Source organism: Anomalospiza imberbis, chromosome 5 (genome assembly GCF_031753505.1).
Source record: "Anomalospiza imberbis isolate Cuckoo-Finch-1a 21T00152 chromosome 5, ASM3175350v1, whole genome shotgun sequence".
Classification (NCBI taxonomy): domain Eukaryota; kingdom Metazoa; phylum Chordata; class Aves; order Passeriformes; family Viduidae; genus Anomalospiza; species Anomalospiza imberbis.
The window spans coordinates 13,043,315-13,055,044 of NC_089685.1; the positions used below are offsets into that span (position 1 = coordinate 13,043,315).

The 11,730-nt window shown below is 44.3% G+C and overlaps 1 protein-coding gene and 1 long non-coding RNA gene across 3 annotated transcripts in view; one reads left to right on the forward strand and one right to left on the reverse strand.

Annotated features, from left to right (window-relative positions):
- LOC137473746 (uncharacterized) overlaps positions 1-10,800 on the reverse strand; it is a 55,533-nt gene extending 44,733 nt beyond the window's left edge. The window contains exons 1-3 of one of the 2 annotated variants that reach the window (XR_010998968.1): positions 10,662-10,800; positions 10,413-10,479; positions 1-10,199 (exon numbers count right to left, since the gene is read on the reverse strand). The exon at positions 1-10,199 is cut by the window's left edge and continues 12,344 nt beyond it. This is a non-coding gene — a long non-coding RNA (uncharacterized lncRNA). Of the gene's footprint in view, positions 10,480-10,661 lie in introns of both variants that reach the window. The other variant, XR_010998967.1, reaches the window with a different exon arrangement.
- Positions 10,489-11,730, forward strand: part of KMT2E (lysine methyltransferase 2E (inactive)) — a 57,907-nt gene continuing 56,665 nt past the window's right edge. Inside the window, exon 1 of the mRNA XM_068189658.1 lies at positions 10,489-11,325. The gene's annotated coding sequence lies outside the window, so the exon portion shown is untranslated. The remainder of the gene's footprint in view (positions 11,326-11,730) is intronic.

An 11,730-nucleotide genomic window follows, 5' to 3' on the forward strand; every position in this document is an offset into this window, starting at 1 on the left:
GAACATCTAGTTCCAAAACCAGATTCAAAGTAAAACGCATATCTAGTTAAAGATAAGCATCTTCTTTTCTGTACTGCAATCCCTCATTCTTCAGCCAGTACCCATGATTTCTTTATGTACTCCTCACAATCTGTTCACTGCATGGCAAACCTACAAGCTGATTTTGGCAGTCTGTTTGGCAGGTGAAAATTTAGGCATAAAACTGCCATTCTTTCAGCTAGCCTTCAGTCCAGCATTTTCTTTTGACATTTAGAAATAACAATTTCAATCAAACATAGCCAAACTACCTGAAGTTTTGAAAGAGTTCTTAAGTTTAAAAATAGGAAAGCTTAAATCTTACATGCTGTACTGTCAGCTCATACATACTACTAGCTGACCATGACATACAGAATATACTTAGTTGCACACATGGAGAATGATGGGGAAGGAGACAATCATGGAATGACTTTCTACTTCCACAGAAAGAAGTCTCCCAGTAACCCTCTCCACCCTGAGACACCACAGCTTACTCAAATTTCACATATGGGCAGGAAATCAAAGTATACCACATGGCCAGAAATCCGCAGTAGTTCAGATCTGAGTTCCCAAAGGGAAGGAAGTTATAGTTAAATACAAGTCCATTCTGTGTTTCCCTCCACAAGCTCCAGAGGATGAATGGGAAAAGGCTAAGCTTTCCTGCTGCACAACAGCTAGGAATCGTGTGATGTAGGATGTAGCGTAACTGCTTGAAATAAGAATGTTACTTACATGCGGATCCCCTTTAAACTGGTCTTTCAGAATTCCATAGTTGCTTACAATGCCTCTGTTTTATTAATTCCTATGATCAGTAGATTATAGACATACATGGCCTTGAGCTACTCGAAAGTTGTACACTGTTCAAGAACTACAGGTTAGGCCTGCTTATTTTCCAACGAAGACAGATATCTTTCATTCACGTTCCCTTCCTACAATCCATTTTGTTGCTGCAGTTAGGGGCAACCCCTCCACTGATGAGGTATTCAATTTTGAGCTTTTTTCAGTTCCCTTTTTTTAAACACTAAATGAACAACAGCTTAGAGAACCTACAAATGCTGATAAAAATACCGTTACAGCAACTGTTCTCTGGTTAACATCAGGAATACACTTTTTGGTTTTACCCACCCCCTCTAAAGAGGTGCAGTTACTGGTAGAGGCCTCCATCATCCTCCCTTTGGCCATCTGTAATCCTAAGCACAGTCATTTACATATACTGATATTTCACATTTTCACTGGTTTAGCTTCCCTGTGCTAAAAAACAGCTATACAGGCTCAATTGACCTTGGGTGTATACTGTGTTTACATCCACTATTCACAGAAGAATGTATTCAATTCTTATTTTTCCTTGGAGCAGCCAGAAAGACCAGGAATCCCCATTCAAACATTTCCAGTTGAGAATCAAAGCTAAAGGAATTTCAAAAAGGGTATCACATGTCAGACATGCTACTGCTTAACGGGACTCAGAAACACATATTAAAATAAACGCTTACATTAGACTCATGTAACAGAAAAGCAAATGAACTTAATGAAGCATCTCATCTTTATTTGTTATATGACAAACAGAGCAGTATTTCAGCTTATGAACTACAGAAGAAGTGTTTCTTCGTAGTAAAAAACCCTCTCCTTCACTCCAGTGCCAACTGGGCACATCTAAAATTCAGATTCAACCAAGAATCTTAGAAACACACAAAGAAAAAAGTTCTATTGAACCTGCTTTTTTTTGGACACCCAATTCAGTTTTTCCTTTTGCTGATCTACTTCTCTAGTAAGGACTGATGATGCAGAAGGATAAGACCAATACAAAAACAATACTCATTCTTGCACCATGTAGGAAAACCCCACTCCATAAACTGTTACTTCAGATATCCCTTAAAGGCTTCAGATTTGAAATGTGATCCAAGACTGCAATGTGCTGCTTCTGAAACTATGCAACAGGTGTTCTACACATATTAATACACACATCCAAAAGAGAAGATAGAGCTTACTTTTACTGAGTGCAATCAGTATATAAATCTTGGTCAATGCTATTCAAGCAAAAAGAAGAAGCACCCAGAACAAGACACTTTGTTCTGTACATGGGTGGGCTACAGGAAAGAAAAATCTAAGCTTAAAGTAGCATCTACAGACACAGAGAAACACTTTTCAGCAAGTCATTTCTATATATGGAGCATTTGTAGACAGCTCAACATCTCTGAGTTGTAATATGCTATCTACAACTACATTGGAAGGCTGTGAGGATCAGACACAGGAGAAATTTGAAACATAAGGCACAGTCACTAAACTGAACAGAAAGTATATGAGTATATTCTTGTTCGGTTACAGAAATATGTGGAATTGATGAGGTTTGTTTTAAGTGAGTTAACAGTTCTATAGCCCATTTCAGTGTCATTACATTGCTGAAATTAAAGGGCATGTTTAAGCAAACAGACAAAAGGTACCATACCCTTCAAAAAGATCGCTCTGCGTTGCTCACTGTAGGATGAGCTTAAAATAGGTCCAATGCTAAGTTCCTCTCATTCCTTTAATAAGAAACTTGGCCTAAAAGACAAAATTTAGGTAGCTGCTCTTCTCCTTGGTTTCTGTTAACTATTTCAATTTACTTAAAGGGGAACAGAATTATTAAATAGTCATACCATCAAAACAGAAGACAAGACAAACTAATTTAACTAACAGCTGCACTTATAAGGCCACTAACATTTGTAGCACACAATCTGTGGGAAGTGTGGAATAAGGGCTTACCTATTCTAGAAAAAAAAGAAACCAGAAGACCCTGCACTGTCAACACCTAGAAGTAGAGTAGGCTTGGCTACAGCCCTCAGGCATCAGTCCCAATACTACTTTGAAATTACAATCACCTCCCATCAATTAGGTCTACACTAGCAACTGCAGGGTCCCAGGAGTGTCGTGAAAGAGTTCTAAGACACACAGAATTCAGCATGTTAATTTTGTGCTGTACAATTCATTTTATTAGACCATGATTTTTTTCCTTCCTGTTCATAGTAGTTTCCCAAGTTTGAAATATCCCTGCCTGCTGGTTTTAAGAGACAAATAAAATCAAGTCTAAATGCTTGATTGGTATTCTCAATTTTTTGACCCAAACTACATAATACATATTCACTGAGGTAGTTCTTCAATTCTGGAATTCCCTCTCCAGCACAGGAGTATGTGAATACCTCTATTTAGTGTCTGTACTTCAGGCCTAGACTAAAGAAGGCAATGTTAGACCCTGGGAAAAAAAGCCTTAAATTACTAGTTGCCTACAGAACTGAATTGCGTTTTTATATTTTCCAATGTCAGTGAAAATGTAAAGGTGGCATAAAGTAGTGTCACACAATTATAGAAAGTGGGCTACTGCAAATCAGTAGCAGATTAAGCAAACCTGCTATGTTCAAGATTCACCAGGAGAGATATCATTTGAAGTATTTAAAGCTATCAACTCTTCTTGCACTCTCTAGAACATAGCAAAGCAGGTGCTCTGATACCAGGCATCAGGACTCCTATTAAAAAGTTTGGCTAGACTCTCAAACACCACAGATCTGAAATCGTAAGAGTATGCCAAGCTGGGAGGGATCCATCAAGATCATGGAGTCCAACTCCTAGGCACATGCAGGACACCCTAAGAACCACACCATATGCCTGAGAGCATTGTCCAAACACTTCCCGAACTCAGGCTGGTGCTGTGACCCCTTCCCTGGGGGGAGCCCATTCTAGTGCTCAACCGCTCTCTGGGCAAAAAACTTTTTCCTGATATCCAACATATACTTCCCCTGCCTCAGCTTCATGCCATTTCCTCAAGCCCTGTCACTGGTCACAGGAGTGAAGATACCTGTACAATCTTTTATTGTTTGTACCTAGAGTCAAGGAGTTGATAGCCCACTACCACTATTTCCTAGTGATCCGTCATCTCCCCTCTGCAACAGAAATCAGTGCAGTTCAATTTTACTATCTCTGAAGAGGAGACACTCAAGTTCAAAAATTACTGTTAGCTGAGCCCAGACACTATGGCTCCTGCATGAAGTACAGCCTTTCCTATGACCATGCAGAGATAGGGAAGCAGAAGTGTTTCTCAGAAACAGTTTAAAAATAGGATCTGACAACTGCCCAGCATGCCTTTATAAGCTTATGAGCTTGTTTCAGCATATGTATGCTGGGGTAATGGAGCACCAACTTTGAAGATTAATTTGAAGAGGCACCATTCTGATAAAAGCAATAGTTTTGTTTTATGAAGAATAGTCTTCTAAATCAGGATATTTGTGACAATGACATTCAGTACTATTTAATAAATCTCTAATTAGAAGAGCTACAGTTGTTCTGGATGGAATTTGAGATAGCTTACCCTGGCTCAACAGAAAAGACCATACTGCACAACCTATCATCAGCCTGACAAACTAGGCCACAAACACAGTGGCCCAAAATGAAGCAGCACAACCATCACTTAGCACGTACCAGGGAATAAAGCTGGTAAAGCACTTCTTAGGCTAGAGATTAAATTACTGTCTCAGTATCATGACCAGCCACAGTCTCTTTGAGGAATTGTTCTGTCTGCATTAATAAAGTGGCACAGTTCTGTACCTCCCATTTTTTTTTGCCTTACTTCAGGAAAATTCGGGGAGTCATATGACAGTCCTGTGTCATGACTAACCTGCTAAGTAAAGGCAGGAACAACATATACGACAGCCAACTGGACAGAAAGATGACAGACAGACATCTGTCAATACTAAAAATAAATACTAAAAGAAATTATTCACAATTTACCAATTTACTGAAGCTTGCTGGAAACAAATCCACTACTATTACCATTGAGTACAGTGGTACTCAATGTCAAAAAGGCACCCAGTCTTAATGCACCTTTCTGCTGTCAGACACCACAGAATGGTTTGCGTTGGAAGGCACTTTCAAGATCATCAAGTTCCTAGCCCCTACCATGGGCATGGACAACTCTACCTGACCAGGCTGTTCAGGGCCCCCTCCAATCTGCCCCTGAGCACTTTTAGAAATGGGACATCCACAACTTCTCTGGAAAACCTATTCTAATGCCTCACTATCCTCTAAGCATCCCTTCCTAACATCCAATCTAGATATCTCCTCTTTTTGTTTAAACCCATCTCCTATCACTACCTGTCCATGTAAAAAGTCACTCTGTTTTTCATAAGCCACCTTTAAACACAGGAAGGCTGTAATGAGGTCTCCCAAAGAGCCTTCTCTTTTCTGTGTTGAAAAGCCCCAGCTCCCTCAGCCTGTTGAGTATTTCTGTTTTGCATCTTAACAGACCACGCTGAGTAGGACTGCAGCAGTCTTCACAAGCTAAACCTTTGAAGAGACATGATCTACTGCTGCAATAAAGCTGCTGCATTTCTACTTTTGAGTAACATCTACTGCATGACCGTGCCACATTAACAAGCTCACAGACGGAGCAGTCACAGTAAGAAGTTTCGGTACAGTTTCTTTTTTCCAACACTTAATAAGCACAAAAAAAACCAGCAGCTAAGATTTGCTTGGTTTCTGAGCTTACAAGGAACACAAACTCTTGCCTTCTGTGACAGGACCACCTTCAGCTGTACTTATGGGATGCTGAGTCTCCAGTTCAGTAATTCCCCAACTCTGCCACAGTCCAAGTCTCCAAACTGGCAGTATTGTTCCCCATTTTCTTCCTAACGATCCTCAAAAAGCACCATACTGCATAAACTGCTCATAAGCCATTCAATCACTGGTTATTGTCATCAAAGAACTGCTATTGACAGCGTTTCAGGGCTACTGCTGCATTATAATCTGAGCATGACCTCACTTATGAAAGTAGGTACTTGGACCTTAATACTGCTCTCCAAAGCATCTAGTAGCTCATCGGAAAGACTCTACTTTAAGTAACAAGGTCATGCTGCAAGGAGAAAACAAACCAATGCCCCACTTCACTACAAAGAGGTCACAGAAGTGAACCTGGTACAAATTGCCACTAATTCCAGGATTAGGAGGCCACACAACAGCTTTAAGGTTGCTTCTTCAAGTGAGGAACTCAACTGTTAAGAATTGTAGAACCAGCCAGTAACCTGTTTTCATGCTAAAGCAAAATCTTACTTATCTCAAACTTTTTCAGAAAGAGTCATTGTAACACAAAGCCTAAAGCAGTGTGCAAAGGAAGTTCCTGTCCTGTTGCTGTTTAAGCACTGAACACAGTCTGTCCAAATCGAGGTGGATAAACTGATCAGTTGTCAGTCACTAGAACTCCTTTTCCTCATACAAATAGTGCAAATTAATTTGGCTAGTGGCTACTAGCCAAATTCATGACTACTGTGACCCACAGGCACCACTTTTTATGATTAGCTAAGAACTCATCCTGTAGGAATAATTCTTCACTGAATATCCCAGCTATTAGAGTATCAATCACTTCTGGATGAAGGAAGTTTATTTTAAGTTTTACCCTGTTCCAACAAAATAAACTTAAATCTAAAACCCTATGAACACTTAACTAGCCTGTAGCTGAGAATAACACTTCACTTAATTTTACAGGCTACCAATTCAGTGAAGCTGAAGTGCTCTTGCTACCCACAACTGAAGGTCAATCTAGCAATGACTTATAAACTCAAAGTTTAGAATTTTTTTTCTGAGAGTGCCTGGCTCAGTGATTCTAGTTACACTAGCCAAAAGCCTTTAAGACGTGCCCCTCAAAACTCCTTAACTGCAGCCTTCCTGAGAAAAAGCATTCCTAACTTCACTAACAATTAAAACCTGCATATGTCCATTTTCCCAGCAAGTGCTTCGTTCTGCTCCTGTTCAAACAGGAATGTTTGTCAAGCCACACAATGAAGAGTCACATTAGAAAACCATCCATTACTATTAGGCTTATGTTTCGTCCATTCTTCACTTCTATTTCCCCCATGATCACTTGCAGAAGCAAGAATGAACAGCTGAAAAAGTGCAGGATCATCTTTCAGCATGAGCACTTTTAACTGTCTCAGCTATGACATTAATGCATAGTTGGATCTATTACACTGTTAGTATCTCTCTCCTTTCTCCCCTAAATACCCTTGAACTCCTGTCAGCCCCTTTGTATGGCTAAAGGTAAACAACTGTTTAAATAACACGTCCTAGCAAGGGCTCAGACCACACATGCATGCACAGACAGGCTACCACCACAAGTTAGAACCGCAAGTCTAACTGCTGGAGAACATCCAGCCCACTGAAGTATCCTTGCTAAGGAACAAATTGTAGTTCTGTAGAAATTGTTCATTTCCCCGGTAAGCCATCATAAATGTAAACTACATGCCATTTTTTACCCAGTCTCTCTCTCTCCTACAGCTCTTTTCTTCCCTTTGAGATTAAACCAGCTTGCATTAGACCAGCTGTAGGGCAAATGCCCTGTCTCAAAGAAATACACACATTTTGTTTTCACTCGTCTCCTGCAGCACAAATAATTCAGAATAAATACGACATTGTTTTGAGACTGCAGTGCAACACTACCAGAGCTACTGCTTCTTTCAAGCCAACTGCTTTCCTGAGAACTGCTAATAAAAACAACCGTGAAACAAACTAGAAATTACTACCAGCTCATTAAAATTTGCCTTCATTCCTATAGCTTCATAAAAGCACAGCCACACCTCAGTTCAAGTACTGCTGCAATAAGCTGTGAGCTACACAGAGAACTTTTAAAATAATTCACTTCTTGGTTTTCAAGCCAAATCTGTTGTCAAAGTGAGTTACCTAAAAGGCTACTTTAAGAATTAAAATTCTAGCTGATTTTCTATATAAACTATTCTATAACATAAGCATTCGAACAATTCTTTTACAGTGAGGCAGGCAATTACTGCTTCATAATTACAGAACATATGCCTAAATGCAAGTACTAATAAAATGTTTTTCCCCCTCATCTTCAGTTGAAATTAATGTTCTCCCTTTAACACATCTGCAACTAAGTATTCACAATGTCAAGTCCCACATAATCAGTGCTGTGTTAAAAGAATCACTGTACACTGAAAGCCTCTCTGGAAGCTTCCATTACAAAGGAGTATTTACCTTGTGTCATATGATGCCTACACAAGAAGAATTAGTAATCCAGTCATTTTAATGTTTGATCAACAAACCAACTGCCTCCTCCTAACACCATTTCCAGTAAGATTTTTTTTAACAAAAAAATAGGCACAGCCTCACAATCTCCAGGACTCAAGAATCTTGCTCTTTATAGTCCGCACAGAAGTCAGTCGGCACAATGCTCAGCTGGCAGCCACCTTCTGACACTCAAAATAGGGTAGATTGCTCTTTTAGAAAATAGAGCTTACATCCAAAAACCTAAGCTCAAATGAGACTATAGATTTCTGAAAGTTTCACACTCTGTCACTCCTAATTACTGCCTTCTCCCTTTCTTTCCTAGTACCCTCTATAAACCTACAAAGGGAAAATGTAGTGCTGTTAGATGCTTCCAATCCTGTTTTTCTACCCCTCCTCCCACAACACAGGGATGCCTTGCAGGCTATATATGCGACCAGTATGAACTACTTACAGTAGCTCCCAAGTCCCCAGTCAGTTCTTATGTAACTGAACTCCACCTCACCATATTACTTATGTAACACATATTAAAGAGCAGCTATTATACAGAAATCTTCTCTATTAGTCATGCACTCAGTTACTTTCATTCCAGTTCTCAAACAGCACATTTGTTAAATAGTCAAGCTTTATGCCCTATCAGGTTGCTACTGCAGAGGTAAAAAAAAAAAAAAAATCCTACCTATCCAGGGACAGACTAAGAATAGTGAAACACTTCCAAATAGAACAAACCAACACCCTTATATCATCAACAACTGTAACTGTTAATTTGTTCATTGGGTTAGATGCCGTGGCTAAATTTACACTGTGGCATACAAGAACAAGACATGGGAACTAGCACTGAATTGCTTTGAAAATATGAGAAGCTCAACCAAACAGTAACAGGAGTTGCATTCCTTCAAGAAAAGGGTTAAGACTGGAAAACACATTTTTCGCTTCCGTCCAGCAAATATTGAACTTAAAAAAAAAAAAAAAAAGACACGGAAAATATATTTGCCAACCTTCCAGGCCTGAATAACACGTTCATTTGCCTACGGACTTTAAAGTAAAACACAGGGAGTCCTCACAATATTTGTAGACCATATTTTTCATATGCACGAAGTCTATAGGTCAATTCCCGTGTTAAAGATGCAGGCCATCTGCAGCCTGACTTTGGAATACACCTATCACTCCCCAGAAAGCTGCTCAACTCCTGCAACAGGATCCAACAGCACGCAAAGAACAGCGATCCACTCTTCCTGTTCAAACTGAAAAAAGTCATAAACACCTGAGAGACTTTCCCTTGGCCCCTCCACCCGTACCCCCAAGCAGAGCAACACCAGAACAGCTAAGACCTCCTCGTTAGAAGAGCAACTCCGCACGGCCTGTACGTTTTCCTCGGCGGCTTTAATGAGGTCATTTAGACATCACTTTAAACGACTGTTCCAGTAAGAGCCACTCCATAACCCCCTGCAACTCAACTTAGAGCACAGTGCCTTCGCACCGAGCGGGCGGCACTACCGGGAGCGCACCCGGCTCCCACGCTCGGGCGGAGCCAGCAGGCACCCACGGGGAACTTTCCCTGGCGGTAGGTAAAAGCCTTGCGCAGAGAGGGGGCGGAATGGAAAGCTTCCCCCAAGAGGAGCTACACCCTGGAGGTGGGTGGAGAGTAAAGAGAGAAGCGAGAACCTTCCTCGGCAGCAGCTACACCCTCGTGCATGAGGCTGATGGGGGAAGGGAACCAGCGCGGGACCGACGACGTTGTGCAGGAGGAGGGGGAGGGAAGCCCGGGCTCTCCCGGGCAGCCGCCGCTGCCGCCTAAGCCAGCTTGGTCCGCAGCCAAACCCCACAGGAATGCAACGCGGTCACATGACCTCCGGCGGACGTGCAACTCCCTTCCCTCTCCAGGGACACCCTGCGCCATCTTGTACTGACGCAGTTACAAAGGCAGGCACGAGTTGCTCCCCTCTCGCTCGTTTCCCGCTCCTCTCAGCTCAGCCCCGGCACTATTCGAAAAAGAGAAGCCCAGGCCTGGTCCTGCTTTTCTCTTCGCCAGCTCTTCGGGGACGCCCTGCCCGCAGAGTCTTCCCGAGCGCTGAGATCATGGCGCCCGTTTTCTCCCTTCGCCTCCCCCGGCAGCTCCCGACCCTGCCCAGCTGCGGCTGCCCCTGCTGCAGGATGATGTCAGCGCCAGCCAATCAGGGCGCGCCGGGCCACCCGGGCAGGCCCGGCCATTGGCTGCCGCGCCGCTCCCGCCCCCCTCCTGACTCGGGCTCCGCCGCGGTTCGCTGCGGAGCCGCAGCCAAGGCACAAGTGCGGGGAGGGGAATAGGAGGGGAAGGGAAAAAAAAAAACCCTACACAAAAAACCGACAACCAAACCCACCAAGACGCCAGCCGCCATTTCGCGCAACAACAGGCAGAACCCGAGCGAGCAGCCCCAGCCAAGCGCCCTAAGGAGAGAGAGAGAGAGAAAGAAACAACAGACACACGCACAGAAGAGTTAGACAGGAAAAAAATACCCATAGACTCCGCCATGATCACAAGAGGTTTAATTGCCCCCCCTCCTCCCTCAGACTTAATGCCCCATTACAGCCGCCTCCTCTGCGTCCAACCAGCTAGCAGATCCCTTCACCTCGACTCCCTCCTGCCGCAGCAGCAGCTGTTTAGAGCCCCAAACTCTCTGTGCCCAAGGTGTGGGGGGACGCTAGTCTATGGCGCTGCTGCTAACTGCTTCTCCAGTCACCCGAAAGTGGCGGCTCCATCGAGGCAGGGTAAGAGCTGCCAGCCCAGCTTTTATCTGGTGCCCCGAGTTTGCGCACTGGAGAAGGCTCGCTCAGCCCCTGGTGGGCGTCGAACGAAACCCCAGCCGCCGCCTCCCCTCCCTCCGTCAGCCGAATTGCTGGAGGGGCTGAAGCCGGGCCGGGGAGGCAGGGCGGCGTGGGGGTGCAGCGGGAGCTAGGAGGAGATATGGTGGTTAGGAAGAGGGGCTGCTTACGAATGGCCGGAGCTGCGTCTGCCCTGAAAGGCTGAGCGAGCTCCTGGCATTGGCAGCGCCCGCTGGTCTGGACAGAAGCGCGCCATTCCTAGTCCCTGAGCGCTGTTCCCTAACGGGCAAACGAGGCTCGTTCGCTGCTTGGCTCATTCCGTGCAGAACAGAAATGCCTTCAGCGAGTGCTCTCGCACCCGCTCTAAGGAAAGACGCTTTCTCCCACTTGCCTTTGAGTCTTAAACGCTTCGGGGAAGATTCTCAGCCTCGAGTGTCTTACTGAAAGTTTCAGTCAAAACCTCCTGAGCAGGTCTGCAAAAATTCCCGCTCCTTTCTCGCTCCCCTCTTGCCCTCCCCTCAGGTAGTTCTTCTGCGTGTGTGAGATCCGGCGGGTCTGCCCGGCTTTTCGCGCAGTTTAGGCCGAAAATGTGCTCTTAGAGATTCATAAAGAACACGTATGCTGACAGCATCGACGGTCGTGAGGAAGCAGCTGGAGGTCGGGGGTGTGAGAGCAGCCGAGGAGGGAGTTTTGGCGTTTATTCCTCCGAGGATGCAGCTCTGACTCAGACACCCTCGCTCCCGCCCGCGCTCGGCCCCACAACAGGCCGGGACGGAGCCCCCGCCCCTCCCGCGCAGGCTGCGCCGCCGGGGCTGCGGATCGCCCCCGGCGCCAGCCCCCGCTGCCGCCGCCCCTCCTCCGCTGCCCTACTTCCCT